Below are 19,733 nucleotides of genomic sequence, written 5' to 3'. Positions count from 1 at the left end.
GCCTTTTCACACGTGCACAAAAGATTAGTCTTAAAATACGAATGTCTTTGCCTATGCGGTAACTACACGATTAAGATCAGCCGAACCAGCTTTGCTATAGAGGTATTAAGTATTTAAGCTGTGTTATTAGCGTACACTTTATATTAATGTATAGTACACCCTATCCAAAAAAAAATTAACAAAGTTTTGATGATATAGTAAGAAAAAAGCATTTTCAAAATTCGGATAAACTGCATATTAAAATAATTATCGATTACTATCAGTCTTAGCAGACTGCACTGACAAGTTTTTGGTCTTATTGTAAAACCTTACACATTGGTCACAAAAGATTTACTATTTATATAAGCCATTGTAGTTATATTTTAAAAATTTGCCTGTCATTTATTTAATATTTTTAAAGTATCGATGTAAAATTCTCATGGATACATATTACCTAAAGTTTGAATAAATCTCAAGGCATTTAACGGTCTGTAGCGCTTGGGCAGCGACTTAAATAAAATAATGTAGCAACTAATATATAATTGTGTATTCCAAATTGTATTGTTAATATGTATAAATTTTAGCTGTATTTACCCGTAAGTGAAAATTGTGTAAAAAAAAAATTGTAAAAAAAAAAGTAATAATAATAATATAAAACGCTGTCGTGCCTCGCAGCTGGGAGAAGAAAGATCCGTATCAAATAGCGGCAACCCTCTCCCAACTGTCTGCGTTTAGTTAAAGCGAAAGATAAATACTGTAAAAAAAAAACACCAGCGATACAAATTAGAATTAATAAAAAAAAATAGAAAGGGTACAAACAAGTGCAGTGCATTTGTGAATGTAACAGATTGCGGTTAACAACCAGTCTCGCCCATAGATCAATGTCTCTATTAAATGTCAACTTAATGTAAATGCTACTTACCGCATGTCCCGGCGTATCTCACTTTTTGCTCGCGTCTGACATAACATGGATCACTCATTGATCTACTAACGGTCCGTCTTCGTGGTAGATTCCATTAACCGTTATCAACACACAATTTTTTTTTATTCATACGACAGACAAGCTTCATCCGATGGTATATCATTAAAGTATCCTTAGAAACAATTACAACGTGGTTTCCTAGTTAATGAAACAGTTACGAGTTTCTTTTCAAATCAGTATTGTCATTTGCATGATCTTACGCGTTCTAGATCTCTCTTTTTTTTATCAACGGGCACCCTTATACAGAATGTGTGACCTCCAGAATTCATTTGTTAGCGATATTGATATATCTTCGTATCTTTTAAAAAACAATTTCGTTCGAAGTTATTGAGTACATACAATACAATTTACACCATAATATAAATATATTAACAAACATTATATAAATATATAAACAATAGTCTTTGATCCCTGTTTAGTATTGTTTTTATTTTTATTTGTTTGTTGTTTTTCATTGTTTGACTATAAATCATTATATGGTCTCAGTGAGATAGATATAAGGTAACAACTGTAACTAATTTTATATTCCTAAGCTTCTAAGTTTGTACTTTCTTACTGCCTTTTGCTTCTGTTTATCTCCAATAAAGTAAATAAATAAATCTTAGCCTCCAGATATTCTTGTGGAATTATTCCTATACACCATAAACAATGTCTCGTAGAAACATCCTACATGGGATATTCTTCCGTTGCGTTGACAAGATAAGGTTTATGCCGGCTTACCCCACGGTCTTTGGCGCCTTTTGTCAAACTTACTGAAAGGCATGCATCTACTTTCATAATTTTAACGGTGATAGTCTAGAGCAGTATTTTTTAACATTTATTTGCTTACCCCACCTTAGCCTTTTTAAAATTTTTGCGCCTCCCTATTTAACATATATATTTTAACATAAGTGAAAAAGTTAAACTAGTGTCGACTCCACTTCCAAGTTGCCCCTATTAACAATCAAATTGCCCCCTATAGTGCCCCTAGAAGTGGAGCTCAACAACATTTTATCATAAAAACGCTAGAAGAATTAGCTCGTGCCACCGCACGGCCAGGACTTACGTGTGGTTCGTCACCCCGAATTGTGGTTTTAATATTTATATTAGGGGTATATAAATAATCATAATTCACTCATTTTAAATTATCTTTTACTTTTCTATTGTTATTATGTAAAAGAATATCATAGAAAGGTCTTACAAGAATTAAGTATTCAATATTACTTTGAGTCTCTCGGTTCTCGAAAAAGATTAACTGTGCCTCTTCTGGTATCCTATCCTTAATTCATTTTCCATTTTTAAACCATATCACTGTTCAATATCCGTGCCATTCTTTATTGTACCAATTATTTTTAAAACTTCATGTATTTATAAATTGACCATAAAACAAGGTCAGGTTTGAAATTTACCTTCATATACGACGTTATTGGCTATATATATATATCTACTTTCGTATTAAACCGTTACAGTGTTTTGGTTAACAGGTTCATGTAATATATTGTTAATTAAAACTTATAAATTGTGGTAAGCACTTGGACTCGAAACAATAACGTAATAAGACTTGTTATTTTTAGATATTTTATCGAAGTTTATTTTTATGTTGCCGACCTTCAGAATTCTATGCTAAAACCTTTCTCTTGTTTGAGGCTTATGTGTTCGATGTAAAAGATAAAAGTGCCTAGACTTAAATATTTGGATATTTTAAAATGCAGTGGTGTCAAGAATTGTTTTTCACTAACTTCTTTTCCTAATCTTCATGGTAATCATAAAATAATAGTTTTAAATATTAAACTTGCTCCTTAATAAAATTGCTGGTGGGCAAAATTTACAAATAAATCTTTGCTTCTTTCATAAGATTCAAGTCAAACTGTCTGTTATTTCGTCGTCGTCGCTTCAGCCAAAGATATACATTGAGGCGCATACCATAATCGCCACGATAGGCAGGTGGGTTAGCGATCGCGATGTGGTATTATGGTGGGCAGAAGACGCTGCCCAGATGGGCATGGACTGCCATTGCTCACAAACGAGTTTCCAGAATCTTCTGGAAACTCCTTTGTGAGCAATGGCAGTCCTATATCGTTAATGCACAAAGTGTGAATCATATAAGATTGTATCCCGAAAATCGAACCTGCTATCTACTATGCTATACGTTCACCCCTTTTAAGCTTTTACGCCTATAACTTATCATCCTTGTTTATGAATGGGTTGATTTTGATGCCATAAATCTCAGGTAGAAACCCAACATTTTCTACTGCCCCAAAAATGTAAAAGCGTGCGTACGATTTCTACGTGATAATTATATTTTATTATTTAAGAATTACATGCCATATTGCCCTCATTAAAATCGGGCACATAGCAAAAAAGCGAAAGTAGACCAATAAAGCAAACAGCTTTCATAATTACCCTGTATCGCCTTATATATTATCACAATATTCTTGTTGATATTAAAACACTTAGACAACGGCCATACTCATCGTCATATCGGCCTATGGACGCCCACTGCAAACCATAGGCCTTAAAGTTTGACATTACGAATGGTCTTACGCTCTGCCCTTAGCCACCGATTTCCCGACTGATCATACTCATAATGATTTAAAATGTCATAAGGGCACGAACAAACAAATATGTTTTATGTGGTGTAATTAATAACAAATAAACGTTATCTTAATGTTTATTTCTCAAACACTGTCTTATCAATGAGTCAAGCAATTAATATCCATCAAACCGAAATGAACTCATTTTGTGAACACGGCATGAGAGGATCTTTCTAAGAGCGTACTCGTGTCTTAAGGATATGTAATAAAAGGCTAATAAAGAATAATTAATAAGCCGGTATAAGAAATAAAACATTTTACACGTTCAATGTACTTAATGAGATTTTCGACAAGATCAATAATTTAGTTATATTTGTATAACTTAAACGGGTGAATATAAGCTGATTTGTTAACAAAAACCTTTAAAGCTTTTAAATCTATTTCCCATCATCCTGTATAAATTGATCGCTATTAAGTAAAATTAATGTATTTTTTTTGTCTGTCAGGAATCCGACAGGCAGGACTTCTGACAGTACAAATTAATGTTAATTTGTAGTAATCCAAATTTTGAAATTTGCTTTTTATTACTATATTACCATTACGTTATATAGATATTTTATTTCTGAAACCATTTATATTTAGGATATGTACCTTATACCAATTGTCAACAAATGTACTGTACATTCACTTCTTTTCCTTATTTGTATATGTCTGCGAAATGGAACACTAGACTTCATTTTTACTCAATTTAAAATTTGGTTTGGATATGTTGTGTTCATCTATAATAGTAGATGCGGTGAAAGCGTAACGATTGTAATTATGTGAACTTATGTGTAATTTGTTGTATACTCTGTTGATGGTTCCAGATACATAAATAATATTTGGTTTCAACATCGAGTTGTTATTTATCATTAATACTAATTATCGAAACGCACTTTCACACACGATGTAAAGTAAAATAAGAACACCGCTTTACTTTTACTCCACTCTAAAAGTTTTCTTGTACCATCATTAATTCACCGTAATGAAATCGGAGCGATGTAATTAATCGACATTGATCTCGCTTTCCAAGGCTGATCAACATTCGTGAGTCATGAATAAAATTCACCCGGACACTTTAGATATGCTCTTGCGAACTTCGCACCCGTGAAAGTTGGACTCGATGTTTGTCTAACCTGACATATTGTTGGTACAAATGTTCGACCTTAGCTTTCGTACTAAATAAATATTACGATTAAACAATTGCATTCTACTAAAAATAAAAAATATATTATATTTGTTTAATTAAATAATAAATATTTTATTATTTAGAAACTGTCGTTTACAGTGAGCCTTATAAGAAAGAATTTCCCTAGGAAAACGAATCAGAAAGAAGGAAATCTGCTAAAAAAAACTAAGGTCACCGATGTAGCTCTAAGAACTGCTTGTCTGAAGTGGCAATAGGCAGAGTGTATTGCTCGTCCAACTGACGGACATTGAAGCTAAAAGGTTCTCGAGTGACAACCGCGAGCCAAAACGCGGCGTGTGTAAGCCCCCATTAGATAGACCGACGATATAGTTAAGTTCGCGACAAGTAGCTGAATGTGAGCAGCGCAAGTCCGATCATCGTAGATATCTTTGAGTGAAGCCTTTTCCTTGAAGTGGACGTCATATATGTTAATGATAATTCCTTTCGTCCAAGTAAATTTAATTTGTAATTGAATATTCTGTTTTTAAACGGTTTTATTTAGTCCGACCCGTGCGGAATTTGTTTATTTATTTGGGTCAAAATTAGAAATTGAAATTTAAACACCTTCCCGTTGTCAGATTGATGACAATACAATATAATAAAATCAATAACATTATAAATCTAAGATGGCCGCCGATACAAAATGGCGGATTACATATTTTTCCTTAACCCCCTCAATATGGGTATCAAATGAATGGGCTACTCTAGTAAAACACAATGATTATGTCAAAATTTAAAATTCAAGATGGACGCCGTTCCAGTATGGCGGACTAGGTACATATTTTTCCACAACCACCACAATATGGGTATCAAAAAACCGTTTAACTTAAAAGTTTTTTAAATGTATTTATTCCTGTTATCTTCTGTAAGATATGATCGTTTATCTATGTAATAAAACAAGTTAATATTCTTATCGATTACTCATCATTATAGTAATTAATTAATGACATCATATATAATGTTTAACGAGACTTCAGTATACATTCCAAGGTGACCAACACAATGTCAGTACAGGTCAGATATTTTATTTCAAAAGCATTCGGAATGACCATTGAGTTCATGACATCACATTTCTTAATAATCAAACAAATAAGGACAAGTAAGCTATTTAATTTATCCACAGCAACCTTCAAAATAGCTAAAGATCCTATAAATTCTGAGGTTAACAGAAAATATACGAATATAAAAGTTTCAATGTATAAAGATCATCTAAATATTAGGGAGACGGAAAAGTAATGTCGTTTCTGTTGACATATTTTAAAGAAAAACTGATTGATTTTTATCGCGCCGACATTGAAAATTTGTATATTAGATGACAAAAGTTTGTTGATAACGAAGGTGAATATATTGTTGATTAGAAATAAAAACTTGTTAAAAATGTAGTCGTGTGATTTTAACTTAAGACAGCGGCATTACTTTTTGGTCCCCCTAATAGATCGAGGCTACATTATAAGCAACACAGGGATTGTGCATTACAAAAGAAGAAAGAGGCTTTAACCTAAACAAAGATGGAGAGATCGCTTTGCCGTGTGTTCAAAAGGAAGGCTTACATAGCGCACAGTACAGCAATTCCGTTCGGACTACTCTAACATTTAAAGGATAAACAATTTTGAAGAGTAATATCTCATATGTACATGCATAGAGGAACTAAACCAGCTTACACGTAAATAGTACGTGCAAAGACTTGGTTTGTATGTTCTGAATTCGCATAAACCATGAAAGTTGACAGCGCCGAACATAAACCCATATGAATGAATCTAAAAACATTCAAAAGTGAAAGTATCAAATATAATAACTAACAATTAAAGAAGAAATATTATATACGTTATGATCACTCGTATGAATGTTGGTTAACGCTTTTTAATTCCTAACCTCGATAACAGATGATCTTTTATTCTTTTTTTATTGGAAAAATAAATTAGAATTCTATCGTTACTTTTTACGTAGAGTTGAAGATACCGCACGTTTTATTAAACCTAATTTTTTTCCTGCCTCCACTTTTCATAAGACACAAAGAACTAAATTAAGGGCGCTATTTCCGGCCCACAAATATACCATTACCGTGGTATAACGACTAACTGCTAACATAACCTGCACACAACTACAGCCAACAAGGCGATCGGTCATCGACATTCTTCGAGCCCTTCCCCTACTTTCTTCCGTTGGCATACAAACATCTGACCTTCATCAATCGATACAATAGGCTCTAATACATCGCCATTGTGCAAACTCAGTTTTCATTTATTTATCATAAACGCTAAATAAAACACCAATAAGGTCCAAAATTCAATATAAATATATAACACCAGCATATTGAACTCGTTAAAATGTCTCACTTAAAAAACGACCTTGTGGTTAAGGTTTTTATATTTAAATAATTTTCCTTTTACCGATCAAAAGAAGAGGATAACACAGCCGCAATACATCAGCGTTTAACTTTTAACCTTTACCGGTCCGGTATTATTAGCGCGCTAACGAGGAACACTATCGGTGCTATTTGATCGGTCCGCTGGGCCTGATTGCCTTGACGAATTTATTTTCTACACCGTTTTACATATTGCATTTCATGTAAATGACTCGGTATTTTGACAAAAGCATTTTACTAAGATACAAGATTTCTTAGCATTCTTCTAGAAAGGCCGCCGAAGAATACCGGAGTAGTTATTGCCCTAAATAACTCACACAAACTAAAAGAATAGTGTTTTATACTTATATTAGATGATGAGAGAATTAATGTGTTTATTTTATGATAAATGAAACTTGCAGTGATAGTTAAACACACATCTTCTTCATAAAAAATCGTAGAAGCCTAACCACAAAAAAAAAAGAAATAAAAATTGTAATACATATTCATTAATAACTAGAGGATAAAATAGATGCGTCAAGTATTGTCGGTATCGCTAAATGTTTTCTTTACACGAAACCATTTTTATATATCATTTATATTTGAAAAATACTTGTTTTATACAAGGAAGACACTAAAACCAATACAGTCTTCGTCATTGGTATTTTAAAAACATCTCATCACTAGTTATGACACGTGTCCTGAAGAAAGCTTAACCACCAGCCTCCATATGTTAAATCAATGTCCATTCCTTTCTGCTAAATATATTGATAGACTTTTTATTTAGTTGTTTAACATAAGTTTTTGCTGAGGTATTTGAAATACTTGCTAAAACTTCTTTACAGATACAACAAGGATATTTCCCTCATAGTGTAAAAGAGAACAGATTCAATGACACATTGTGGTTATACTATTTTAGCTCGTAATATATTGTGAAATGTCACTTATTGTTATACACCATAAAAACGTAATAGTTTGTACAAATAAATAGTAGAATTTAATTTTGACCCGGTTATTTAATAGGTTAATTTCATTTTAAAATATCTAAGAATACGTTCAATGTCCTCGTACGTATTATAATATTTTGTTTAATTTAATGCTAATTTTTATTTAAATTAACAATTTGTGATCAAAATGCCTTACCGTCAAATTTTAGATCTTTAACGCCTTTTACACGGAACGTCTGTGCCATTAAAATATAATTAATACTTCGGACAGGTCTTGACTAAAACGTTGCAAAAAGTCGGTTATTAGACAAGTTTAAGTTTACAAGACACGCATCTTCAATTTGTTCTAACTAGGATAACAAAGAACATGACAAGTGTAATTCCATAAGCTAGTCAGAGGATATGTCTTAATCCTAAATGAAAAAAAATTGTAATAACTTTAATTTAAATCATAGACATCGATCCCATACTGTCTTTTAACAATCTAATTTAGTTTATTTCGATTTCTAATTCAGATATGTCACTCCCTAAACATCCTACGAAACAGCCTGTAAAACCTGAGCGTAAAATATATGTACATACTTTTCGTACGAACTAGTGTGTATGTACCTTTACTATTTAAACCGCACGTCAACCTCTCGTCCGATTTTGTTTTCACTGACCGACAAAATTATTAATTGTGCTTTCACTGGCCTGTGAACCAGCGCGGTATAACGACCTGAAACGAATTCTTTTCAAAAATAAACTTTACCGCTTCCACATTAGATACATTTTAACTTACCCTTTGTAAATCTAAAATAACATTGTAGTCACAAGTATTTGATTAATTTGTTAGGTCACAATGGCAATTATACCTGACTGTACCTTAACAAAAAGTATTAAATCTATTTTTAACAGCAACTGGTAATGTACTCTTTTGTTATATTTTTTAAATTAAAAAAATATTTTACGAACAGGCTTAATATAATCAGATATTTAATTTTATATGAATCAATCCGATAAGTCAGACACAATCGATTTCACAGCGTCAAAACCTTCGTTATAATTTTTTGTATCTGGAATATAATTCCGTACAAATATAATATAAAACTATTTTGTAATGTGGTTTCAATATATATGTATCCTATTCCCATATCCACCCTAAATATAAACCTCTACCATAGATTTTTCAGAAGGACTGGTTGGAAACGCCCTCATCTTCTTCTAATGACTTTAACAAGGTCGAAGGTCTTGCCAGTCCGTGGTCTCTACTTCAGAACCTTAAGGTCACAGCGGCCATTGGTTCTGCCATTATAACCTGCGGTGTATATGTACTGTTATTATATATGTTTATTATCCAAACTAATAATATACAGTGTAGACAAAAAATATTTAACTTTACAATGTAATGACGTATGTTAAAATTTCGGTTGTACAGAGTTGCGTGAATAATCGATCATACGTGTATTAGTTCAAGTGTTTCATTTCAATATATTGTATTACAAGTGAGGAAAAATTCTGACATAACGAGAATATATTACAAAGTCAAAAATGTTTACGAAGCACGCTCGGCTATTTCGAGAGAAATATCGTTTCGTTTTGTTTATTGTCGCACGTTCCCATTGTACTCACGCAACCCGGTTTACGTTCAATTACTTTGGTTGTAGTTCAAATTTATGTATTATTTGAAACTTTAAAATATCACTTTGATCATGCTTGCAACTATTCTACCATCAGCTAATCAATTATAGGATATTGAATATTTAACTTTGCAATAGTTAATATTGGAATTATTACTAACGATTATAGGATTTGGTACAGAACAGTATGTTGCATTCATTTTTCCGCCATGCCCCACCTTAGTCTTTCTAAAATTCTTATGCCTCCCTGTGTGATAAGTTTAATTTTTAAGCAAAAGGGTTAAACTCGTGTCGAGTCAACTTTCTAATTGCCTCCTTTAACAATCAAATAGCACCTCTGTGGGGCGACAGCTCACGTTAGGAAACACTGGTCCAGAGGGTGTGCCCTCGGCCCTTTTTTGAAGTCGTTATTTCATATAAATAGTGGATAGAAATGTATTGTATTGTTTTAATAGATGTTTGTGCTGGTAGCCCTAAGGTTTTTACAGCTTCGTCGGCCATGAGTTCACGGAGCGGAATAGAAATCTAGTATATATTAATAATATATCCAACAAGGATCATCAAGTTTTTATAATCCTAGCCTTTTTTAAGTATGAAAATTTTCTCGAACCGAAATCGAATACGTATTTAATTTAAAATATGTACAAAAAAATATAATTTTTCTAGAAGCACTATTAATTCAAAAATTTAAGTGCAAAATATTAGTTTAAATGTTAAAAAATTACATATTTATTTCACTTCTCTTGATAATTCATTAAAATTTGATATTTAATTTGAGACAACACTTCTTAGTAATCCTTTCAGATGCTGATGTCGTTAATACCGGTTGGTATTTGAAATTCATAAATTAAAAGTGGAATAAAATGATTCGTATGAGTACGCTGTTCCGAATATTCCAATAAAGGAAGTCAAAAATAATTCTTCAAAGTTTAGCATGTCGTCCGCGAGCCGTAGGTTGCCCACGGTATAAAACATACATGCGTGGAATGCTATAAATTCAAATTCTAATAAAGATTACGGATATGTCATTCCAACCGGTTTCAAATTTATGAATGATCCCAATCATCGCTACATATACATGTGACAAGCAACTACACGTCAACAGTAACTGGTCGGCTAATTGAGAAAGTTCCCACTTGTGACAGAAATATTCGACCTCGCCAGAGGACGCAGCGTCTGATCTTTCCATGTGATTCTATCGCGTTGACTCATAGGCGGCGTATCGATGAAGCTGGTCACGGTCGAGTTGTCAATACATGATCTGTCCGTATGAAATAATTGGGGTTCCTTTTGCATACATCTGCGATTTAAATTAGTTATAGCTTATTCGTGTGATGACGGAATCGATTAATCTATTCGAGACATTATCAGAAATTATATTCTGCAGTTTATCATCAATGTCAATTCAAGATCGTCCGCGTATTTATTCTAGAATAAACCTGCTCTTTGTTCTGATTTATTAAGGATTATTAAGGTGAAGGAAAATGTCACAAAAAAACTTGGCGTCAATGTAATTAAAAATCCTCTAAAATATTCGATACTAAAGTATCTTGATATAACTGTTTTCAAGATACAACAAGTCAAGAAAAAGCTATATACACCACGAACAAAATGAATTATATAAATTTCGTACTATTAATAGGTTCTATTGGAAATTTATGGGGAAATTCATGTTCAGCTATGGGACGGCTAATATAATGATGGTTATGGTAATCCCATAGGGTTTTGTGCCTGTATCTACCTACATTAGATAGGTTTACTTTTGTCTTTAATGAGAATTGTTTATTGCAGGCATGCTGTCATACAACGTATTGCATCCTAATTATAACAACAATCGAGTTTAATTTAAATCTATTCTATGCGTATATAGATATTGGCAAAACTAGGTTAATGTTCCTTGTTAGAATTTGTGTGGTAAAACGAAATTGACCGCGTTTCGTGAAGTGTAAACGTTGACCAGTAGACGGTCTAAATAGTTAACTTAATTATAAATCTGAGACATATTGTTGTGTAAATTGATCCTTAATTAATAACAATGTAGTTAATAAACTAAAAAAAATGAAATTGTTAAAATATGTATATGTATGTGGGAACGGAACGTAAGAGTAAAGGAAGTGAGCGGTTGATTGATGAATGAATGGAGAGTATGAAGGGATTAGGGCATTCTCGTGTAAGATGGCGGTCGTGCGGTTGATGTCAACTATGTAAGACGTGAAAAAATTAAAGTGTTTGAAAAAGATTTACATCTATTATTCGCCTGCGTGATTCACTCCCACAATTTGGGGGCTCGTCCGGGATAGAAATAAACACCAGGAGTGCGCGTACGGCGTAAGATTACTCAACGACGGCGAGGCGATTGAGGTTATATTAACGACGACGACGGCCGATATTTCGGTATTTTATTCCTCAACCCCCATCGCATAACGACATCAACGAGGTTTGTAACGAGCAGCAGTTAGCCACACATCAACCACACGAAGACGACTAATACACGACGCATTTTCCACAACGAAGAAATCACCACGAGTACGGCCCATTTAAATATAAAGAAGAATGACATCCGAAGACGGGAGCGAAGGAGACTCCAGAGGCAAATTACAGCATAACCTGCTATACATGGAAGATTCCATAAAGAAATTCTCGGGAACCGACCCAACTTACCCGGTTTCAAAATGGACGCAAGACATCGAGGACAACGCAGAAATCTTTTATTTAACATCGGCTCAAAAATTACTACTAGCAAGACGGACGTTGATCTCGACTGCAGCGGCGTGGTTGCGCTCCGAGAAAACATTTAAAACATACGATGAACTCAAGACGGCTATAGGAAAAGAATTTCCGGAAACTATAAATGCAAAAGAAATTCACAAAATCATGAGCAAACGTAAGAAGCAAAAAGACGAAAATTGCTATGATTATATGTTGGAAATGAAGACATTAGGCAGACGAGGAAAGTTAGCGGATTATATTGCAATACAATACATAATAGAAGGCATCACAGATCACGAAAGTAACAAAATTTTGTTATACGGCGTAAGTACTTATACTGAATTAAAAGAGAAGCTTAAATTGTATGAAAAATACAAGGAGAATTTACACCGAAGATCCAGTGTAAGTTGTAGTAGTGCGAATCACCGTGATAAGACCCAGAACAGGCGGCCTGTGCGCTATTTTAACTGTGGAGAAATGAACCATACATCTGATGCGTGCCCTCATCGAAACAAAGGTCTAAAATGTTTTCGTTGTAACGAGTTTGGGCACAAAGGTATGCAGTGCAATAGGCAACAGCAAACGCAAAATGGCGCTAGCGGGTCAGGTGCAACAAACGCTCATTCTAGAAAACAGTTCTACGTGACGTCACAGGAAATGAAGGAGTATGGCGGAAACAATCTAAGCAACAATGGTGACCGTAAACGACAACCAATGAGCGGCAACGAGCAGACATTGGTTAGTGACGTCATGACAGCTGTCAACTCGAATGTAAACAACAACGCTACGAGGAATAAATCTGTTAAAATTGTTAATATTTGCGGCAGAAATATAAACTGTTTAGTTGATAGTGGTAGCGATTTAAACTTAATTTCTTCAAAACTATATTTTGATCTGGGAATAACGACGTATCAGCGTGAAAATGTGACTTTAACTGGACTTGGTGAAAAGCGCGTAAGTTCGTGCGGAAGGTTTTTTACTATTATTGAACTAGATGGACAACGTTTTGAAACTGTGTTTCACATTGTGCCTAACGCCGTTATGCCATACGATTTACTTTTAGGGCAAGATTTTTTATCTAATGCAGTGATAATCATCAATAAGGGATCGGTACTAGTAATGTCACCAGATACTAATTCATGGTTAAATAAAATTTGTGCGATTAGCGAGATAGGGCAACCTAATTGTTTGGTTACAGATCCGCGGTTAAAAAAAGAAGTTGAGCATTTGGTGAGTAGTTATGTTCCGACCAAAATGAAAGAAGCTCCAATCGAAATGAAAATCATATTAACCGATGACATCCCTGTGGCGCAGCGTCCGAGAAGATTGTCTTTGATGGAGGAAAAAGAAGTTGACAAACAAGTTAGCGAGTGGTTAGATAATGGAATAATACGACCTAGTTTCTCTGAATACTGTAGCCCACTTGTTCTTGTAAAGAAAAAGGATGGTGGTGTAAGGATTTGTGTAGACTACCGTAAAATCAACAGTAAGATGGTGAAAGATGAATTTCCACTTCCTGTAATAGATGACCACATCGATAAGCTAGCTAAGGCCAAAGTTTTCTCAAAGCTTGACCTGAAGAATGCATTTTTCCACCTAAAAGTAGATGAGCAGTCTATTAAGTATACTTCTTTTGTCACTCATGCAGGACAATATGAATTTTTAAGGGCTCCATTTGGGTTATCAATTTGTCCCAAATATTTTACAAGATATATTAATATAATTTTCCGAGACTTGGTTGCCAAAGGACATTTATTAATATTTATTGATGATCTATTAATATTATCGGAAAATTACGAGGAAGGGTTACAAAGATTAAAAGAAGTTCTTAACACAGCTAGTGAATATGGGCTTGAAATTAACTGGAAAAAATGTGAGTTGTTGACAACATGTGTGGACTACCTAGGGCACACTATTGAAGACGGGACAGTGAGACCTACGTCTGATAAAGTTGACGCAGTCATGAATTTCCCCGAGCCTAAAACATTAAAACAACTGCATTCCTTCGTTGGTTTAACCTCATATTTCAGGAAGTACATTCAAGACTTTGCCGCAATAGCATCACCTCTGACGAATCTACTGAGAAAAAATGAAACATTCCAATTCACCGACATAGAGAGAGAAGCTTTTTGCATCCTGAAGCAAAGATTATGTCAGCAACCTGTACTAAAGATTTATCATCCGGATTTACCTACAGAACTACACACAGATGCATCTAAATATGCACACTCAGCTATACTCATGCAGAGGAGTTCAGATGACGGACAGTTACATCCTGTTTATTATTCTAGTAGAAAGACAACAGAGAGTGAAAAGAAATACACAAGTTATGAACTGGAAGCACTAGCAGTCATTGAAGGTGTGAAAAAATTTAGAAAATACTTATTTGGTATACATTTTAAGATAGTGACTGACTGTGCAGCCTTTCAAATGACTTTGCGTAAGAAGGACTTGGTGACACGAGTGGCACGATGGGTTTTATTACTCCAAGAATACAACTACACGGTAGAGCATAGATCTGGCTCCCAAATGAGACACATTGACGCATTAAGTCGAAACCCACCATATGTAGGGATAATTACAAGGCAGATGCACGAACAGATTAAAATTGCACAAGAAAATGATGAAGGACTAAAAGCTATCATGGACATTCTGAAACTGGAGTCATATTCAGATTATTTCGTAGAAAATGGTTTACTCTACAAAACTGCACAAAGACTACTTGTAATACCTAAGAATATGGAAACAGAGATATTAAGAAGAGTACATGGAATTGGACATTTTAGTAAAAGAAAGATGACAGATTTGATTAATAAAGACTATTATATTAAAGACTTGCCCAAGAAAATTGAAGACTACATTGTGACATGTATCCCCTGTATACTGGCTACCAGGAAGGAAGGTAAGCAGGAAGGGTTTTTGAATCCTATAGAAAAAGAAGATGTACCTCTACATACAATTCATATTGATCATGTTGGACCTAAGACGGAAACTAAGAAGATGTATAACCATTTATTGACTATTGTGGATGCCTTCACAAAATTTGTCTGGATTTTTCCTACAAAGAGTACAACAAGCAAAGAGGCAATAGACAAATTAAAAATCCATCAGCAGCATTTTGGCAACCCTAATAGGATTATAAGTGACCGTGGTACAGCTTTCACAGGCCAGGAATTTGAACAATACTGTGAAGAAGAGGGGATTGAGCACATCAAGATTACAACAGGCGTACCAAGGGGAAACGGCCAAGTCGAGCGAATCCATAGAACCATTATATCAGTCCTCACAAAGTTGTGCATTGAGCAACCAGACCTGTGGTATCGGCATGTGAATAGAGTGCAGCGCTACTTAAACAGCACCTTCCAGAGAAGTATAGGATGCACTCCGTACGAGTTGATGATTGGAAGTAGGATGAAAATCAAAGAAGATATAAAGCTTCGCGAACTTCTTTTACAAGAAGGAAGAGATATATTTATGGAAAATAGAGAAGAAAAGAGACAAAAGGCAAAGGAGCAAATTTTTCAAATTCAAGAAGAGAACAGGAGAAACTTTAATAAGAAGAGAAAGAAGAGTAGCATTTATAAGAAGGGTGATTTAGTAGCCATCAAGAGAACACAATTCGGAACAGCTATGAAATTAAAACCAAAGTTTCTGGGACCATATCGTGTATCAAGAGTTATATGCAAAGACAGATACGAAGTTGAAAAGGTAAATACTACCGATGAAGGACCAAATAAAACTCTTTCTGTTGCAGATTTTATGAAAAGGTGGCCAATTATCATTTATTTTCATTTATTTTGTAGAAGTTGTATAATTTAAGATTAGTTTTTTACACTTTAGCAGATGTATACTGTAACTTGTTAAATTTATTTTTGTAATAGTATAAGAGAAAGACGTTTGACTGAGGACAGTCAATGAGTCAGGATGACCGAGTGTGGGAACGGAACGTAAGAGTAAAGGAAGTGAGCGGTTGATTGATGAATGAATGGAGAGTATGAAGGGATTAGGGCATTCTCGTGTAAGATGGCGGTCGTGCGGTTGATGTCAACTATGTAAGACGTGAAAAAATTAAAGTGTTTGAAAAAGATTTACATCTATTATTCGCCTGCGTGATTCACTCCCACATGTATATCCTGATTTTTGATTTAATAACAATAATAGAGTTCATTGACATTGTTATGGCGTCGTTAACATAGTTTAAGAGACTAACTTTTTTTACTTAAACACTATAACATGAAAAACGTGAGCAAAAAAATCATAAAAGTGTATGTAAAACGCACGGATGCTAATTCAGATTTGTGGATCATCGATCATAATAATAAAGTTTATTAGTCATCTAAGCAACTTTCAATGAACGTAAAAATTATATGTTAATTCATTACTAATTTAAATTTACAAGATATTTAATTCCAGAAGGTATATCGTTGGCAGCTGTTCTAGTTCTATACTGTGTTACAACCGACAGCGACCTCCTCCTTCAATAGCAAAATAATTAAATGACACATTCAAACGTGTTATAAAAACAACCAAAAATTTAAACTCAAGATAATTAGTCTTCATTACAATAGGTTTTTTATTATTGTCTAATTCGTAAGCTAAAGAAAAAATAGTCCTACCACTATAATTAGCCGACAGAAAATATTTCGTCATACGGAACCATTAAAGTTTTTATAACCAAAACACCGGAGCCTTCTTCACGGCCACCGTGTGTCATGTAACGCATTACACATCATTTGCACTCTAGTGCTAACTGCACCGGTCAAGTTAAAATATTTTACATCTCCCTGTCTGATGTTTCTGGGAATTGAAGTCATATGTTACAATGATTCATACATTTTAACATTGATTTTTGTTGCTACATATTTGGCTTGGCGAAGAATTAGATCAAAGTACAAGTGAAAATTTACAGACAAGTTATTATAAAATAAACTTGTAAAGTTTGATTGAAAGAAAATCGTTACGCGTAACATTAAAAGCGAAGCCTATTTAGATTTATACTTATTTCTTACAACTATAACGTTCTATCTACACAGGCGTAAAGATTCAAATGAATCATCGCAAATCTAACACTCAAAGATTACGTAATTATTTTCAGTGTTACTAGCATAGATTCAGAATCGTTTATATCTACAGTAACTACAAGTGGTGAAGGACTAACTTACATAGTTAACTTTAACTTATATAGTTCGTAGGTTCGTTCCCACACAAGTACACTGTTTGGGATAAGTATGACATCATTTCAACCATAGGATGTTCACTGACTAGACATTAGCCTCTCCCATACATTTACAATAATACCAGTTGAAAGCAGCCAGCTATCAGTGCCTTCCGTCTTGAAGTCAAATTAAAATTAAAAATCAGATAGATTTTGTATTAAATGTTACTACCACCAATCTAAACTGGACTTTCCGTGTAGTTTATCGACATTAAATTTATCGCTCTGTCTAGATAAAAACGACAGATAACAAATTGCTTATTATATTTAGTCATGAACAAATGATTTTTAAACGATTAGAAAACTGTTAGCGTCGAGGATTAGTAACGCAGCTAAAGAAAACTAAGACTTGCGACGGTATTTCGCGGATTCGATTCCCGGGATACGATCTTAAATAATTCACACTTTGTGCATTTATTATACAGGATTACTATTATTAACATAGAACTTTCCAAAGAATGGACAGCAGCGTCTTCTACGTACCATAATACCACAGTGCGATCGCAAACCCGCCTATTAAGCGTGGCGATTATAGTATATCCCACATAGATATCTTTGGGCGCGCCTTACATTGAGTATCTAGGGGCTAAAAGACAAGCTGCCGTGTACCGGTGTATTGTTTTGAGCTGTTACTCGAATCGCGTTATTAACCTGTCAACTGCCTATAGACATATCTGTCTGAACTACCCGTGTGCGTTTGGATCAGATCTGCCCGAAATAAAGCAGGCTACGTTACATCGAATCACCTTTAAAATACAGTTTTAAGTCGCTTACTTTGAATGTACTACAGACCATAGGATCATAAACAATAATATTTCATTTATCATTTTTTTAAAAAACATTCCTGACGCTGACAGGCGCCATATAGCGGCACACGAAGCGTTAACTATTTCCATCCGAGGGAAATGTAGAAGTCGAACCTAAAGAAAAAAATCGATTTTATTATCGCTCTCTAGCCCAAAAGGAAATGAGAAAAAGTAATTCTATGATTATAGAGACATAAATTATTCGATAGATACGACTGCACCGTTAGTTCCTCAATATGATGAAAAAACAAATACTGTAAATTCCATTCCATACTTCCGGCTGTCACATACAAAAATTGGCAGCGAAGAAAGCTATCGACTTTTTGTTGCTTTCGCGACACAACGACCGGTTTAGTTAAACGTTTACCCGCTAAATGTACAAAAGCTAGTTCGTTAAAAAATTTTAATTCATAATATATTAATATTCTTATTCAAATAAAACTAAGCCCGTAATTAAGACATAATTAATTCTTATTGCTATACAGATAAGAGTTGATTTTTGCGTGCCGCATATTTAACATGTTACCTTGAAGTTTAGATCGTAAATTTATCTTTCCGGTTACTATTTTATTTACTGATATCCATAAAATAATTACTATCTTATATCAAAAGACTTTACTAAACTTTATTTTATTTATAAAATTAAAGTGTAGTAAAAATATAGAGTTTGCTGACATCGATTATTCTCACAATTATTGTGATCTTGATATGAATACAACTATGAGTGAGAGGATAAAACACAAGTACTACGAAAGGGACAAATGTATAGCTACTTCCGCTATGCAGCAGTAGTCGTGTTGCATAGCGGAAGTTGCTATATATTAGTCCCTATCTTAGTTACGATGGACTTCCTCGAGGTAACGCCTGAATCTATTTGATAAAAAAAACATGTGTGTTACGTAATTTTAATTACTAAACTATTTTAAAAATCTTCGAAAATAGTTTTTTTTCCTGTCAAAGCTAATTAGAAGAAAAGGCGACATTATACAACTGATATTTTTTAAGATATCATTGTCGTAACTAAACCATTTATTTGGATCGTAGTACAACTGCCCGGCTAGCTCAGTCGGTAGAGCATGAGACTCTTAATCTCAGGGTCGTGGGTTCGAGCCCCACGTTGGGCGAAACTTTTTTAATAATTGTTTCATCTTAAAATTACTGACTTAAAATTTTGTAAAAAAAAATTGTTACAACTTTTATAATTGGAAATATCGTTGCTGTTGTTAGTGTCGAACAGACTGACAATAGGTAGTTACCAAAAATAAACGTTTAAAATTACAAAACACTGGCGTGTTAACGAATTATGCATGTAAGCAGAACTCGTCCGCGCCGTCTCGTCCGATGAATATTCAAGGTCCGAGATAAGGAAAAGAAAGCGTGCGCTACTGCAC

The 19,733-nt window shown here is 34.1% G+C and overlaps 1 protein-coding gene and 1 non-coding gene across 2 annotated transcripts in view; both read left to right on the top strand.

Moving 5' to 3' along the window:
- LOC137929384 (uncharacterized) overlaps positions 1–19,733 on the top strand; it is an 80,328-nt gene that overhangs the window by 49,482 nt on the left and 11,113 nt on the right. The gene's annotated exons all lie outside the window — the stretch shown is intronic.
- Positions 19,394–19,466, top strand: TRNAK-CUU (transfer RNA lysine (anticodon CUU)). Its single transcript has one exon. It is a non-coding gene; the product is annotated as a tRNA-Lys (tRNA).

This window comes from Battus philenor, unplaced genomic scaffold (genome assembly GCF_028537555.1).
Source record: "Battus philenor isolate CCGP_79_NKW_IND1 unplaced genomic scaffold, ilBatPhil1.0.hap1 SCAF_5, whole genome shotgun sequence".
Classification (NCBI taxonomy): domain Eukaryota; kingdom Metazoa; phylum Arthropoda; class Insecta; order Lepidoptera; family Papilionidae; genus Battus; species Battus philenor.
The sequence above is the reverse complement of the archived record's forward strand: the minus strand, read 5'-3'. Positions and strand labels throughout refer to the sequence as shown.